We start from the raw sequence: 15,695 nt of genomic DNA, 5'->3' as shown, positions 1-15,695 counted from the left end.
TCATTACGTAATCAAGGGGGTAACCAACTTTCTAGTAATAATACTAAATAAAAAAGTGATTTAAACAACTCAACATTTTACTAACATAATGATACTTTGAGAAGATCTGTTGCATTCATATGTTGATATCTTGTTATGTTTGCTTATGATAACGCTAATGATACATTCTTGTATTTATAATTTTTAATGAAAGAGAATTAAAAATTATAACTATAAGTGAATAAATTAGAATTCGAATTGTGTTGAGTTCTGACAATGTTATAAAAGATATAGAAATTATTAAGAGCAGAAAATATTTTTTTAAAGATAATGTTGTTCTTAAAATTAAATCTGAGGGTGGAGAGAAAGTATGACAACCAGTTTAGTAATACTTTTTATAAGATTATCTTCAACTTAACAGTTAAAAAAAAATCATTAACAAAATTACAAATTTTTATATGATAAAAGTTTAACTGATATGAAAATCTTAAATATTATAGATATAAACATATAGCATGTTGATGACATTTTTTTATACTAAAAAGTGAAATGGGTTGTTTTTAACCAAAAATAAAGGTTGCGAGTATTTTAGACTAAAATGTTAAAGAGGAAGAATATTTTTGAGTTATTTTCAATAAATTAGAAGTATTGTCAAGTCAAAAAAAAATTAGGAATATATATTTAAATCAAAAGGCGAAATAAGAATATTTATAAATCTTTTTTTCACTAGTGAGGAATATTTATAAGCCTTTTTGAACTTCCAAATAATGCATTATGGTAGCTGTTATGTTACCCCAAGACAAGTGTCACTTTGAAGGTTGTTGAAAAAGTGAAATCATTGAACTATTTATAGTAATTGATGGAACAAATCACGGCATTGATTGAGGCTATATATGTTCATCTATCCATGAAAACAAGAATAATTTTCAATTGAAGTTTGATTACATAAGGAGGCTTTATGATTTCAAATTGATGTGGTGCCATGATTAATATATTCTTTATTATTCTCTCCGTCTCATTTTATATGTCATCCCATATTTAAGTTTTCAATCAATGAATAAGAAATAATTTATTTTGATTAATTAATTTAACCAGTGAACATGAATCATTTAAATTTTCTAAGTCGATCAAATATATATTTTTAAGGTTAATAACCCATATGATAAAAACAGAACAATATAATTATTTATGCATTGAGTGATAAGTATTATGAACCAATTATTTATAGAAAATGATAACATACAAAATGAGACGGAGCAAATATTTAGGTAAAACAATAATAGATAAGTATGCACTTAGGATCCAATGGACATCTTGTTATGTATTTTCTCATGTTGGTATAGTGGTGACTCAAAATTTTCTTTCATTCGGTACATCGTCTCTAAGATGATATCTTTGTAAATGGAAGGAAATATTTTTTACGATTTTTTCATGTTCAGTTGATAAAAAAAAAATTAAAATATTTTCTCTAGAAAAATAAATTTCTTAAAATTAAAAAAATTACTCTCTAATGAAAATAAATTACACAAGTAGGCGTTCTATATTAGTAGTATCCTCCAATCCCCATCTTTCAACATACATCATCTCCACACCCACCCCATAGCCCCAATCTTCACCACCCCACACTACTACCTCCGTGTCCACCTCCACTTCACATAGTATTATCTAGATTATATACAAATACTTATAAAATAATATTATTTATCTATATATCGAACAGACGAATACATCACTATAATTTATTAGAATCTATTTATTCTCCTAGAAATTTTTTAAAATATATATATATATTTTTCATGAAAAATATCTTCCATCATAAGAACACTCTCTCTGAGCATAACTTTATTTTGTTTTTTATATTTGCCGCCGCCAAGTGAAGATGCAACAAGATCTTTTAATTAACTCTAGCAATTCCAATGGCAACCATTAAGATTTCTTTTAATTGATGTATTATGTATGATAACATGATTAGTTGATTAATGTGAGTGATTTGTGATGAATTCTTTTATATGACATGATGCAATTTCGTCTTAATATTTGTATGTTTAATGGAACGTTAATATCCTTAATTGTGATCGTTTGATTGTAGTGTTAAATACATTCAGGTTTATATTAGAAAAAAGTTGGCTCACGAAGTTGTTTTTTGGTAATTAAAAAATCAATTCTATAAAATAAATAAAAGTAGTGAGCATTAAAACTCACTATAGATGAAAATTACAAATTAATAGGGATTGTTAAAATAGTTTAGCACCTTCCACCACTAATTTTATCGTAAATTCAAGTCATCAAGTAAAAAAATGGAAGTATCTGAGGAAGGAGTAAAAGAAAATTTCAAGATGACACACAAACAAATTAGTAGAATAAATTGTAGGTTTAAATGATACTTTCATTGGGTTTAGAAGTAGTAACATTCTCTTGTCTTCCCCTCTCTCTACCATTGGTCAGACTTATTCTCTAGTAACTCAAGATGAAAAACAGAGAGAAATCCTAACTATCCAACAGAGTCTGTTGGGAATTTAGGAAATAGGAGGTCTGATGAATATAAATCTCAGTAAGGGAATTTTTCTAAGAAAAAACAATCTCATGTGTAACTATTGCAAAAAGAGAAGATATTGCAGTTATACCCAAGTTATGCACTTCAAATGTTTCTCTGTTTAAAGTTGGCAGTAATTCATGGATTTTAGATAGTGGAGCTTCTGAGCATATAACTTCTAACAAAATCTGCCTAAACCTATTATGGTTACTCTTCCTAATTCACATAGAGCTACTGTGACTCATTCGGGATCTGTGAAACTCTTACCTAATTTAATTCTTCACAATGGCCTCTATATTCAATCTTTCAACTGTAATCTCTTGTCTATTCACAAACTGAGCACACTGTTTCATAAATTCTTTTTGTTTACTCCTAACAAATATTTTATGTTGCAGGGCCCTTCACCGAAGAGACCTCTGGAGGTTGGTAAGGAATAAGGAGGTCTATACATTTTCAAGTCTATTCAACAAGCAGTTTCTAATAGACTTTTTATTCTCAGTCATGGTGATCCAGAAGTTCTCCCCACAAAAAGTCTATCTAGTTCTAAGTCTACTAGTTTATGTTCTTCCAATTCTGTTGCAAATGCTTTTACTTCATGTTCTAGTTTTTTTTTAATTCAAATGTAAAAGAAAAGCTATGGCACTGTAGATTAGGCCATATGCCTTTGAGTAATATGAAGAATGTAGCTCCAGCTTCTTTGTCATGTTCCAGATCTTCCTCTCCTAGTATTATTTGTCCCATGACAAGACAATCTAAATTACCTTTTCCTAAGAGTGTTCTTTCTACTAAATCAGTTTTTGGATTAAGTACATGTTGATACTTGGGGTCCTTATAACACTCCCACACATGATGGTTTCAAGTATTTTTTTGACCATTATTGATGATTTTAGTAGATCTACATGGACTTATATTCTTAGTTCTTAATCCAATGCTTTCTCTATACTTGAATCTTTTATTTCTGTAGTTGAGAGACCATTTAACTCTCAAATCAAGATAATTAGAATATACAATGCTTTTGAATTAGGGGTTGGAAAAATGCATTCTGATTTTTTTCTCTCCAAAGGGATAATCCATCAAATTACTTGTGTTTACACTCCACAACAAAATGGTATAGTGGAAAGGAAACACAAGCATTTGCTTGAAACTTCAAGAGCCTTGTTGTATCAATCCCATTTACCTATGATTTATTGGGGGGACTTTTTATTGACTGCCACCTATCTCATTTAAACACAAAACACCTTTTGAAGTGCTTTTTAAAGTTAAACCTAATTACTCTCACCTAAAATGCTTGTTACACCCTCAAAATGAAGTAGGTCAAACTAGAGATTCACATGTGTTTCCATAAGTCAATAATGATTTAAAATGATGAATTTTAGCATTAGAAGTCAGTTGGTGAAGTTCGGAAGTCAAACGTCAAGAAACGACCAAGACATTCGGAAACTAGCCTTGTGTGTGCGCTAGTGTGTCCTTGTATGTTGTATGAGTTTATGTGTATTTTTTGGAGTCTAAAAACTAGTAAGGATGACCCAGTAACCTATAGGGACATGTTTAGGGTCAAAACTTTTTGGTCCGACTTCTCGGGGACCACCCAAAGGGTCCCAGAGGAGGACCCAAACTTTGGCCAAGCAAGCCGCCCAAGGTAGCAGGATTTATGCCTTGGTGAAACACAGGCACGTCGCGCCCAGATCGCCCACTTCTCAGTCCAAAAATAATTTCCAAAGCTTAGTGGGAGAGCTCCGCGACGCGGACTTGTTCCCCGACAGGAATTTTGAAAAATTAAGTGATATTTGACTTGTCTAAGTGGTCCAATCAATGTAGGGGTGTTTTGGGTATTTTGAGGGGGTGTTATATACTGATATTAGTTCATTATACACCCATTCCCCCAACTAAAAACCCCAAACTCTCATTTAGAAATCAAAATTTCAAAACCCTCAAAAGTTCTTCTTTCCCAAAAGCTCTCCCAAACTCCATTGGAGCTAGAACTCAAGGTGGAGCTAGGGTTGAAGGTTGTGGACGTTTTCTTCACCAAATCTCGTGGATTTACTCATATTAAGGTATATAAGTTCATCCTTGACTCTTCTATTATTCAAGGAGCCCATTCAAAGAGATTTCAAAAAGGGTTTTCCAACTCCAGCTTCTTTGTTCTTTGACTCTAAGTATGGGTCTTTGTATGGAAATGTTTTAATGATTAAAATGGGTTGTTCTTAGTGTTAAGTGATTATTTTAGTGTCAAAACCCCAATGGAATCATGTTTATGCTTTTTATCAACTTTTAACTTATGAAATGGGTTTAATAAGCATGATCAGGAAATGTTAAAGTTATGGTTTCTTGATGGTTCCATTGTTTTTAGCTACTTACCTAAGGTCTAATTTATGATGAATTATTAAATAAATTGTGAATAGGTGTTGAAAGCTTGGATGAAGGGTAAGTTAGATATATTGATTAATCGTATTGTGAAATACTCTTGAGTGGTATGGTCCACCTTTGATGGCGGTGTTTACTTGAAGTCCATGATTATATTGTATAGATGTGTGTATTTTGAATGTGTCCTTGAACGAATATGATGTGAAGTGAAATGATGATTATGATGTTTTAAGCATGAAATGTCTTAGAAGATTGAAATGTTCATCTTGATTATATTATGTCTAAGTGACAAGTATGTTCATGTAATCATGCTAGTGTGTGAATTATGATGAATGAAAGTATAAGTATGTCTAGATGTTAATTATATGAGAATGGTGTTTGTATGAAAGGTGTGCTTCACACACACAATGAATGAATGAAGCTAATGAATGTGAATGGGGGACTATAGGGTGGACACTCGTTGTGAGTAGAGATGGAGTGTCTATACCTTGCCTTACTCTTCCTAAAAGATGAAATGAATGAAAAGGGGAGCTTTGTGGTGAACAGTCGTTGTGAATTGAGATGAAGTGTTTAATAGCAACCGCACTATCTCCCAAGAGTTTTTTAAGATAGGTTAGAGGATGGATGCCCGTTGTGAGCAGATATGTGGTATCCAACAAGTATTCCTTAACCTATAGTAATGAATGTTTAAGAAGTGATGGAGTTATGCTTAGCACCGAGAAGATTTGAAAAAGGGGTGAGTACAAGTTGTGAGAAGAGATGTTGTACCCAATGTACCTCTTGAGATGAGTACTCCTTGTGAGTAAAGAGTGATTACTTAGAAGAAATCTTCTTATCCCTTAACTATGCGCCCGCATAGGTATAACTATTGGGGACTCCATGTAAAGGCTAAAAGAATGACCCTACCTTAGGAAAGTAGAAATCCCTCATCCAGTAAGGGTACCGGAATTCCATGTTTATCTCTCATGATCTATGTCGATTAAATCTATCCCCCACAAAAGAATGTAATGAACTTAGTATTCTAAAGAGTGTATTGCTTAGGGATGGTGGTGGTATGGTACACTATCTATCCCGTTGCATAAGTAGGAACTTGAAAGGGGAGTCTTTATGTGTCCGTTTATGAAAGGTATGGAATGGGTCATTATATGATGAAAGAATCATGATGATCATATGTCTAAGATTTATGGAGTAATGTGACTCTATGTTTAATGTTTATGATGTATGTTTATTCTATGTCTATGTTCATTAAGCATGAAAGTCTTATGTCTAATGTTGATGAAAGTTATGTAAATGAAGTTATGAATGTGGTAAGGATGTATCTAACCTTATGGAATCCTCAGGGAACACATTGTGGGGGTAGTAGTATGGGATGCTACTCTCACATTGCACATTGTGACTTGTAAATCCACTTGAGAGGGGTACTTATGTGAATTTTTCCTTAATGCAAGTATGTTCCTCTAGTGTCTTTAGTATTGAATGTCGACTTATTAAATGAAATGAAGCATGCTTATCCTTGGTAGTATTAAGAATCACTTGGGTGTGTAGTGAAGAGATTGTATGGGCGGTTCCTTCATGTCTTACCTAAGTGAGTCTTAAGATAACTTGGGATAGGAAGAGTTAGTTTTAAGTGGGTTCACTGTAAGTATGTTCTTATGTTAAGAAAAATGAATTTTTGCTTTATGTGCTAAATGATGATTTTAAATGATGTCTTGTAACTTGATTCATGAAGGTTTTATCAAAATAACATGACTTGTATGTTTATTCTAAAATTTCCCTTTTTGCATGATTTTGTATAGGCCATACTTAGTACTATGTTTGTACTAACCCCATACTTTTTTATACTTTATAAGTATAGGTTGGAAGTGTTGGGTTTTAGCAAGTGTGAATGGGAAAAGAAAAGAGAAAATATCAAAAGTGAGGGAACTACTTTGGAGAGAAAATGAAAAGTCATTTGCAAAGTGCAAATGAAAAGTCATTTCTTATAAATTTGCAGGTAACGGTAACATTCCGAAAAGTTGTTACTCTTTCCGAAAAGTCGTTACTTTTCGAAAAGTCATTACTTTCCAAAAAGTAGTTATTTTCCTAACAGACACAATTTTTTGAAAAGTTGTTATTTTTTCCAGAAGACACAACTTTCTGGATAAAATAGGTCTGAACAGATTTCACTGAACAAACATATTCCTTGCTGAAAATGGCTATAAAAGGAAGTCAATTTTTGATTTTTTAATCACTGAAATTTTTTTCTTTCTCTGCATTTATTTTTCTCTCAAATAAAATCAAAGTGTCGATCGACTGAGTCTGTGTGACTTGTTGCTGTTCTTCAGTTCGTTGAAGTTAAAGAAGTTTGAGGTACCGCTATTCCTTTAACAGGTTTAATCCGTTTTATCTTGGGAGAAATTAATCCATAACCTTGGATACAGTGAGGGGATTAAATTTCTTAAGGACACACAGTAGTTTCTGTGGACTCGGATTAATTCTTATATTCTATATTTTGCTTCATCTTATTTCTGTTTCTGTTTCTGTTTATTAACTTTATAAATACAAGTTATTGTAAGAATAACAATCTTAAGAAATTTAACAGTTTCTGTATTTGAGGTTTCTGGAGATTAAAACCTTTATGGTTTTCTACTCTGCTTGAACTTTTAAAATTCATTCGATTAACGATTAAAAGAACATAAAAACTTTATCGTTAAATCAGAAACAGTTTGTGTAAAGATTTGTTCTTTACTGTTAGTATTTTAAATACTTAATTTATCTGCCATTTGTGACAGAAAAAAAAAAGATTAATTCAAGTCAAACAAATGCTGGAACAGTTTGTGCTGCAACAACAACGGTTGCACATAATCGTTCAAATGCTGCCTTAGCACCGGCTGATAAACCTACAAAGTTTTCTGGAGTCGACTTTAAGAGATGGCAGCAAAAGATGTTCTTCTATCTCACTATGTTGAGTCTGCAGAAGTTCATCAATGAGAATGTTCCTGTTATGTCAGATGAAACTCCGGCTAATGAACGATTCTTGGTAACAGAAGCATGGACACTCAGATTTTTTGTGTAAAAATTATATTTTGAGTGGTCTTCAAGATGATCTGTACAATGTGTACAGCAATGCAAAAACCTCAAAAGAACTCTGGGATGCTTTAGAAAAGAAGTACAAAACAGAAGATGCCGGAATGAAGAAATTCATTGTGGCAAAATTTCTGGACTTTAAGATGATAGACAGTAAGACTGTCGTCACCCAAGTTCAAGAATTGCAGGTCATAATCCATGATCTCCTTGCTGAAGGTATAAATTTATTTAATGCCTATGTTAGAAATATTAAGTTTTCCCTTAATAATCACATAACCTTTAATGTAGGATTGATTGTGAATGATGTTTTTTCAAGTGGCTGCAATTATTGAAAAGTTACCTCCATTGTGGAAGGACTTTAAAAACTACTTGAAACACAAACGCAAGGAGATGACTGTTGAAGATCTCATAGTAAGGTTGAGAATCGAAGAGGATAATAAGGCTGCAGAAAAGAGGTCACGTGGTAATTCAGCAATATCTGGAGTAAATTTTGTTGAAGAAGATTCCACAAAATTAAAGAAAAGAAAGAAAGCATCTGGTCCAAAAAGCAATCCTCCTAAGAAGAAATTCAATGAAAACTGCTTTAATTGTGGTAAACATGGTCATAAGGCTAATGAATGTCGGGGTCCTAAGAAGGACAAGAAAAAGAAAGATCAAGCAAATTTGGTTGAATCCAAAGGAGAAATGGATGATCTCTGTGCAATGCTTTCAGAATGTAACTTGGTTGGAAATCTAAGAGAATGATGGATAGATTCTGGTGCCTCATGCCATGTTTGTGCCAACAAAAAATTATTTTCATCATATACTCCAGCACTTACAGATGAAAAATTGTTTATGGCAAACTCCGCTGTTGTAAAGGTGGAAGGAACTGGCAAAGTCCTATTAAAGATGACATCAGGCAAGTTGGTGACTTTGAATAGGGTCTCATATGTTCCAGAATTGAGAAAGAAGTTAGTTTCAATTCCAGTTCTGACCAAGAATGGATTTAAATGTGTATTTGTTTCTGATAAAGTAGTAGTAAGCAAAAATGATATGTATGTAGGAAAAGGCTACCTTAGTGATGGCCTTTTCAAACTCAATGTAATTGCAGTTGATATGAATAAAGATTTTGCTTCTTCTTACTTGCTTGAGTCTAAATGTTTATGGCATGAACGTTTAGGACACGTTAATAACAAAACCTTGCGAAAACTGATTAACTTAAATATTTTGCCAAAATTTGAGTGCAATAAATCAAAATGTTAAATTTGTGTTGAATCTAAGTATGCTAAGCATTCTTATAAATCTGTTGAAAGGAATTCAAATCCTTTAGAATTGATTCACACTGATATTTGTGACATGAAGTCAACACCATCACGTGGTGGGAAAAAGTATTTCATAACTTTTATTGATGATTGCACTAGATATTGTTATGTCTATTTGCTAAATAGTAAGGATGAAGCAATAGATGCATTTAGGCAATATAAAACTGAAGTTGAAAATCAGTTAGATAAAAAGATTAAAATGATCAGAAGTGATAGAGGTGGAGAATATGAATCTCCATTTGCAGAAATATGTTTAGAAAATGGAATAATCCATCAAACTACTGCTCCCTACACTACTCAGTCTAATGGAATTGCAGAAAGAAAAAATCAAACTTTAAAAGAAATGATGAATAAATTACTTATAAGTTCAGGTTTACCACAGAACTTGTGGGGGGAAGCTATCCTTACAGCAAATCTGATACTTAATAGAGTGCCTCACTCAAAGACAAATGTAATTCCATATGAAAAATGGAAAGGTAGAAAACCCAATTTGAAATATTTCAAAGTGTGGGGGTGTCTAGCCAAAGTCCAAGTTCCTATACCTAAGAGGGTAAAAATAGGACCTAAGACTGTGGATTGTGTACTCATTGGATATGCCACAAACAGTAAGGCATGTCGTTTTTTGGTTCATAAGTTCGAACATCCGGATATTCATGATAATACGATAATGGAATCAGATAGTGCTGAATTTTTTGAACATATCTATCCGTATAAAACTAGACTTGAGTCATCTAGTGGGGGATCTAAACAACCCAGAGAATAACCAAAAGAGAATGAACAAAATGAAGAAAGTCCAAGACGCAGTAAACGTCAAAAGATATCTACTTCATTTGGATCAGATTTTGTAACATTTCTTCTTGAAAATGAGCCTCAAACATTCAAGGAAGCAATGTTGTCTAGCGACTCAACCTCTTGGAAGGAGGCTGTTAATAGTGAAATTGAATCAATCTTAAGCAATCATACTTGGGAGTTGGTTGATCTTCCTCCAGGGAACAAACCCTTGGGTTCAAAATGGATCTTTAAAAGAAAGATGAAAGACGATGGAACTATTGACAAATATAAAGCAAGACTTGTTGTCAAAGGTTTTAGACAAAAAGAAGGTCTTGATTATTTTGACACATATTCGCCGGTGACTAGAATTACATCAATTCGGATGTTAATTGCACTAGCTGCAGTATACGGTCTTGAAATTCATCAAATGGATGTGAAAACAGCCTTCTTAAATGGAGAGCTTGAAGAGGAAATCTACATAGAACAACCTGAGGGTTTTGTAGTTCCTGGTAAAGAAAAGAAAGTGTGCAAACTTATTAAGTCACTTTATGGGCTAAAACAAGCACCAAAACAATGGCATGCAAAGTTTGATCAAACCATGTTGTCAAATAGATTTAAGATCAATGAATGTGATAAATGTGTTTACATTAAAGATACTCCAAATCAGGAAGTTATTTTATACCTATATGTAGATGATATGCTTATAATGAGCAAATACATTGCTAATATAAAAGCTACAAAGCGTATGCTTGCTAGTAAGTTTGATATGAAAGATTTAGGAGTTGCTGATGTGATATTAGGAATTAAAATTCTTAAAACTCCTAACGGTCTAGCATTGTCTCAAACTCATTATATTCAAAAGATACTTGAAAAATTCAAATTTTTGAATTTTAAAAGGGCAAAGACTCCAATTGATGTAAATCTTCATCTTGCAAAGAATAAAGACGAAAGTCAGTCTCAATTGGACTATGCTAGCGTATTGGGAAGCTTAATGTATGTCATGAATTGTACACGACCAGACATAGCTTGTGCTATCAGTAAACTGAGTCGATACACAAGTAATCCTAATCATAATCATTGGTTAGCAATGAAGAGAGTTTTGGGATACTTAGATGACACTCAAAACTATGCTTTACATTACAACAGATATCCAGCCGTTCTTGAAGGATATAGTGATGCAAATTGGATTACTGGGTCAATTGAAACAAAATCCACAAGTGGATACGTTTTTACTATTGGCGAAGGAGCAATATCTTGGAAATCATCTAAACAAACATGTATAGCTCGCTCTACAATGGAGTCTGAATTCATTGCTTTAGACAAGGCAGGTGAAGAAGCTGAATGGCTCCGGAATTTCTTAGAAGATATTCTATTTTGGCCCAAACCAATGGCCCCTATATGCATACATTGTGATAGTCAAGCTGCAATAGGAAGGGCTGGAAGCATTATGTATAACGGCAAGTCTCGTCACATAAGACGAAGACATAATTCTGTGAGATAACTACTCTCTAGTGGAATTATCACAATTGACTATGTGAAGTCAAAAGATAATGTGTCGGATCCACTTACAAAAGGCCTAAATAGAGAGGGAGTTGAGAAATCATCGACGGGAATGGGACTATGGCCGAGAACAAGTCATCGTGGCGGTAACTCTACCTAGAAGACTGGAGATCCCAAGATCTAGGTTCAAGGAGCTAAAATAAAGTCATTGATGACGGTTCAATATTGTCAAAGGAAAAATAAAATAAAATATTATTATTATTTTATGGTCCATTCTCATGATGAGACAATGTTTAGTAACTAGGATAAAGACATAAGGACTTTTTAATGGTTTCTAAGTTTGATACAAGGAATATCAAATGGTGTATCTATGGGATAACACATTTATTTAGAAATCACCTATGTAAGTGTGAAGTGTAAGCCGCTTCAAGGAGAATCCGGTAAGGCCAGTTCTTTAAGCACTTACTATCCAAGATGTGTTCATGGCTGAAACGAACAAAACAATGAGAACTAAGAACAGTTCAAGGGTTGATTGTGTGACATATGTTGTCTAGGTATACACCACAGCTCGACGGTTCAAAGATATCAAATCTACCGATTGACCGAGTATATCCGATATATGTTCACACGGAAAGTTTAAAGGGAAACCTACTTATCCAGATGCGATTAACCTTTACCTACAAGACATACAAGTTTTTTCATGCATATGTTTTAATAATAGCCTTCCCCATTCATGTGGGAGATTGTTGGGTTTTAGCAAGTGTGAATGGAAAAAGAAAAGAGAAAATATCAAAAGTGAGGGAACTACTTTGGAGAGAAAATGAAAAGTCATTTGCAAAGTGCAAATGAAAAGTCATTTCTTATAAATTTGCAGGTAACGGTAACATTCTGAAAAGTTGTTACTCTTTTCGAAAAGTCGTTACTTTTCGAAAAGTCGTTACTTTCCAAAAAGTAGTTATTTTCCTAACAGACACAATTTTTCGAAAAGTTGTTATTTTTTTCAAAAGACACAACTTTCTGGATAAAATGGGTCTGAACAGATTTCACTGAACAGACATGTTCCTTGCTGAAAATGGCTATAAAAGGAAGTCAATTTTTGATTTTTTAATCACTGAAAATTTTTTCTTTCTCTGCATTTATTTTTCTCTCAAATAAAATCAAAGTGTCGATCGACTGAGTCTGTGTGACTTGTTGCTGTTCTTCAGTTCGTTGAAGTTAAAGAAGTTTGAGGTACCGCTATTCCTTTAACAGGTTTAATCCGTTTTATCTTGGGAGAAATTAATCCATAACCTTGGATACAGTGAGGGGATTAAATTTCTTAAGGACACACAGTAGTTTCTGTGGACTCGGATTAATTCTTATATTCTATATTTTGCTTCATCTTATTTCTGTTTCTGTTTCTGTTTATTAACTTTATAAATACAAGTTATTGTAAGAATAACAGGAAGCGAGTGAAAATCTTTGGAAGACAAGCTTGGGAATCGACTCTCTCAAGACTAAGTATGTCCTTATATATTCGAGGGCATAGTATATGTTTTCTTTAGTTCTTCTTTGAGATTTGTAAAGACTTTTAAGTATTTCTTTTAATGTAAAAGGTCGTGCCCCTATGATATTATGTCATGTCTTTAAGTTGGCTTGTGAGGATGAGACTTAATCCTTAGTTTTTACAAAAGATGTTTCTTATTATCATTGTCGTAAAAAGTTTTAATTCCACACTATTTTTCATGTCTTATGTAATGAAGGACAACTAAGAGGCTTGTGTAAGACCTCCGTGAGGTCGAGCACACAGTGTTCCGACCTAAAAGTCTCCCTTACTTCTAGGGTGTACTTGCGGATCGTAACAATGCTTTGGTTGTTTATGATTTGTTTCAAATTTATCATCTCATAGAACAAAGTTTGATCCAAGAGCTTTGCCTTGTGTGTTTTTGGGGTATCCTTATGGGAAAAAGGGGTACAAAGTCATGAACCTTAAAAAAAAGAAAAACTTTGTTTCAAGAGATATCATTTTTTATGAGGAATATTTTCCTTATTTATCTGATGTCTCATATTTCTCACAAATTATTTCCAGTTCCCACCTCAGATTGTTTCTTACTTTTCTTTATTCAAACCTGAACCTAAATCTGTAATTTCAAGTGTTCCTGATACAATGCCTCCTGTTTCTAGTAATACTCCTACTCCTTTTTCCTCATACGATTGCAATCCCAATCACTCTCCAAGAAGTCCTTCTCCTGTTTCTCCATATCATAGTCTGATTATTGATACTCTTATCAGGGAGTCTTCTATGAATACCAAGACTCCTTCCTATCTGAAAGATTATGTTTGCAATGCTTTACAACTCACAATTTCAGTTCCTTTTGTTTCCTTAGTCCTGTCTTTTTCTTTCACAAACGTATCCCCCACTGATCAGGTATGCTCAACTATGTCTCTAATATTCATGAACCTGTTAGCTATGAACAGGCAATGCTTGATCCTTCTTGGAAAGACGCCATGAGACAAGAATTAGCTGCTTTTGAGTTAAACAAGACATGGGTATTGTTCTTCTACCTCATGGAAAGAAGTCTTTGCCTTGTAAATGGGCTAATAAAGTGAAACAACATTCAGATGGGAGTATTGAGCGATTTAAGGTGAGGTTAGTCATTAGAGGAGATATACAAAAGGAAGGAGTGGACTACAATGAGACTTTTTCAACAGTGTTGAAAATGACCACTGTTTGATGTACTTTGGCCATTGCAGTAAAGAGAGGATGGGGTTTATTTCAATTAGAAGTGAATAACACATTTCTACATGGGGATCTCAATGAGCAAGTTTACATGAAATCTCCTATTGGTGTTTCTCCTCCTTCTCCTAATCATGTTTGTTTATTGAAGAAGTTCATTTATGGACTTAAACAGGCATCTCGACAATGGTACTCTAAACTCACTGCAGCCCTCAATTTTAAAGGTTTTAGTCATTCTCTCAATTATTATTCTCTATTTTTTAAGAAGTCAACTAATTTAATTCTATAGTTGCAGTTTATGTCGACGATATCCTATTACCAGGTGACAATCCAGCAGAATTACAGCAACTCAAATTATTTTTGGATGACGAGTTTAAGATTAATGATCTTGGAAATTTACATTTTTTTCTCGCCTTGGAAGCCATTCGCGAACCACAGGGATAGATTCTCTCTCAAAGAAAAATTATTTTTGACTTATTAACAGAGTTCAATTGTTTGAATCTCACTCCCATTTCTGCACCTCTGGATTCCTCATTTAAATTAAAGGCTACTGAAGGCATTCCATTAAAGGATCTTACTTCATATCGACACTTACTGCGGAAAGTGAATGACCTGACTCATACCAGGCCTGATCTCTCGTTCACTGTTCAGAATCTTAGTCAATATATGCAGGGTTCTCCCATTCCTCATTTTAATGCAGCATTATGAGTTCTTCGCTACTTACTCAAAGATCCATGTCTTGGGATTTTTATGACTATTTTTCCAACTCCTTTCTATTGGGGAACCTGTCCGGATTCACAAAAATCTGTAAGTGGGTTCTATGTGTCCCTTGGACCTTGGAAATAAAAAAAAACAAGTGTCAATCTCACTCAGTTCAGCTGAAGGTGAATATAGGTCAACGAGAAGAGTGGTTGTCGAACTTACTTGGTTGGTCCGTTTGTTTGAAGATCTCAATGTTCTGATCCGTTTGCCGGTTCCTCTTCATTCAGATAGTTCTGCTTCAATACATATTGCTAAGAATCTAATTTTCATGAAAGAACGAAACACGTCGAAATAGATTGTCATTTCGTTCGTCAACAATACCTCGCTGGGCTTATCTCACTCTCTTATGTCCGCTCTTCTTCTCAGCTTGCAGATCTGTTTACCAAATCTCTCACTGGACCTACTCGTCATTCTCTCCTTCACAAGTTGGGCGTCTCCTCCCCTCCAACTTGAGGGGTGTGTGTGTGTTGGATTTCATACATAATCTTCTGATGGCTACTAATTAAAGAGACAAGATAAGACAAAGGAAAGAACACATGAATGAGAGTTGCCATATTTGAAAGAAATGTTCTTAGGGTATCTGCAGTTGGGCCTCAGATGTGTTTTGGGTTTATCTGAACGTATGGGCTTTGGAATAATAAGCCTCATTCTAGAAACTTAATTGTCACTTATTTTCTGTATTTATTTATCTCTTAGTTTGTTA

General features: G+C 33.7%; 2 long non-coding RNA genes across 3 annotated transcripts; one reads left to right on the top strand and one right to left on the bottom strand.

Moving 5' to 3' along the window:
• Nucleotides 1-2,370: 2,370 nt before the first annotated feature.
• LOC138341694 (uncharacterized) lies at nt 2,371-15,454 on the bottom strand. 2 transcript variants are annotated; one of them, XR_011214546.1, is made up of 4 exons: nt 15,314-15,454; nt 15,155-15,225; nt 14,826-15,065; nt 2,371-10,520 (listed from the first exon to the last, which is right to left on the bottom strand). It is a non-coding gene; the product is annotated as an uncharacterized lncRNA (long non-coding RNA). The 2 variants fall into 2 exon arrangements; XR_011214545.1 differs by lacking the exon at nt 2,371-10,520 and having other exon boundaries at nt 14,672-15,065.
• On the top strand, nt 13,525-15,490 carry LOC104645531 (uncharacterized). The gene is made up of 2 exons (XR_739408.4): nt 13,525-14,454; nt 15,359-15,490. It is a non-coding gene; the product is annotated as an uncharacterized lncRNA (long non-coding RNA).
• Nucleotides 15,491-15,695: the final 205 nt, after the last annotated feature.

Source organism: Solanum lycopersicum, chromosome 2, assembly GCF_036512215.1.
Source record: "Solanum lycopersicum chromosome 2, SLM_r2.1".
Lineage (NCBI taxonomy): Eukaryota > Viridiplantae > Streptophyta > Magnoliopsida > Solanales > Solanaceae > Solanum > Solanum lycopersicum.
Note: the sequence above shows the minus strand (reverse complement) of the source record. Positions and strands in the feature narration are given on the sequence as shown.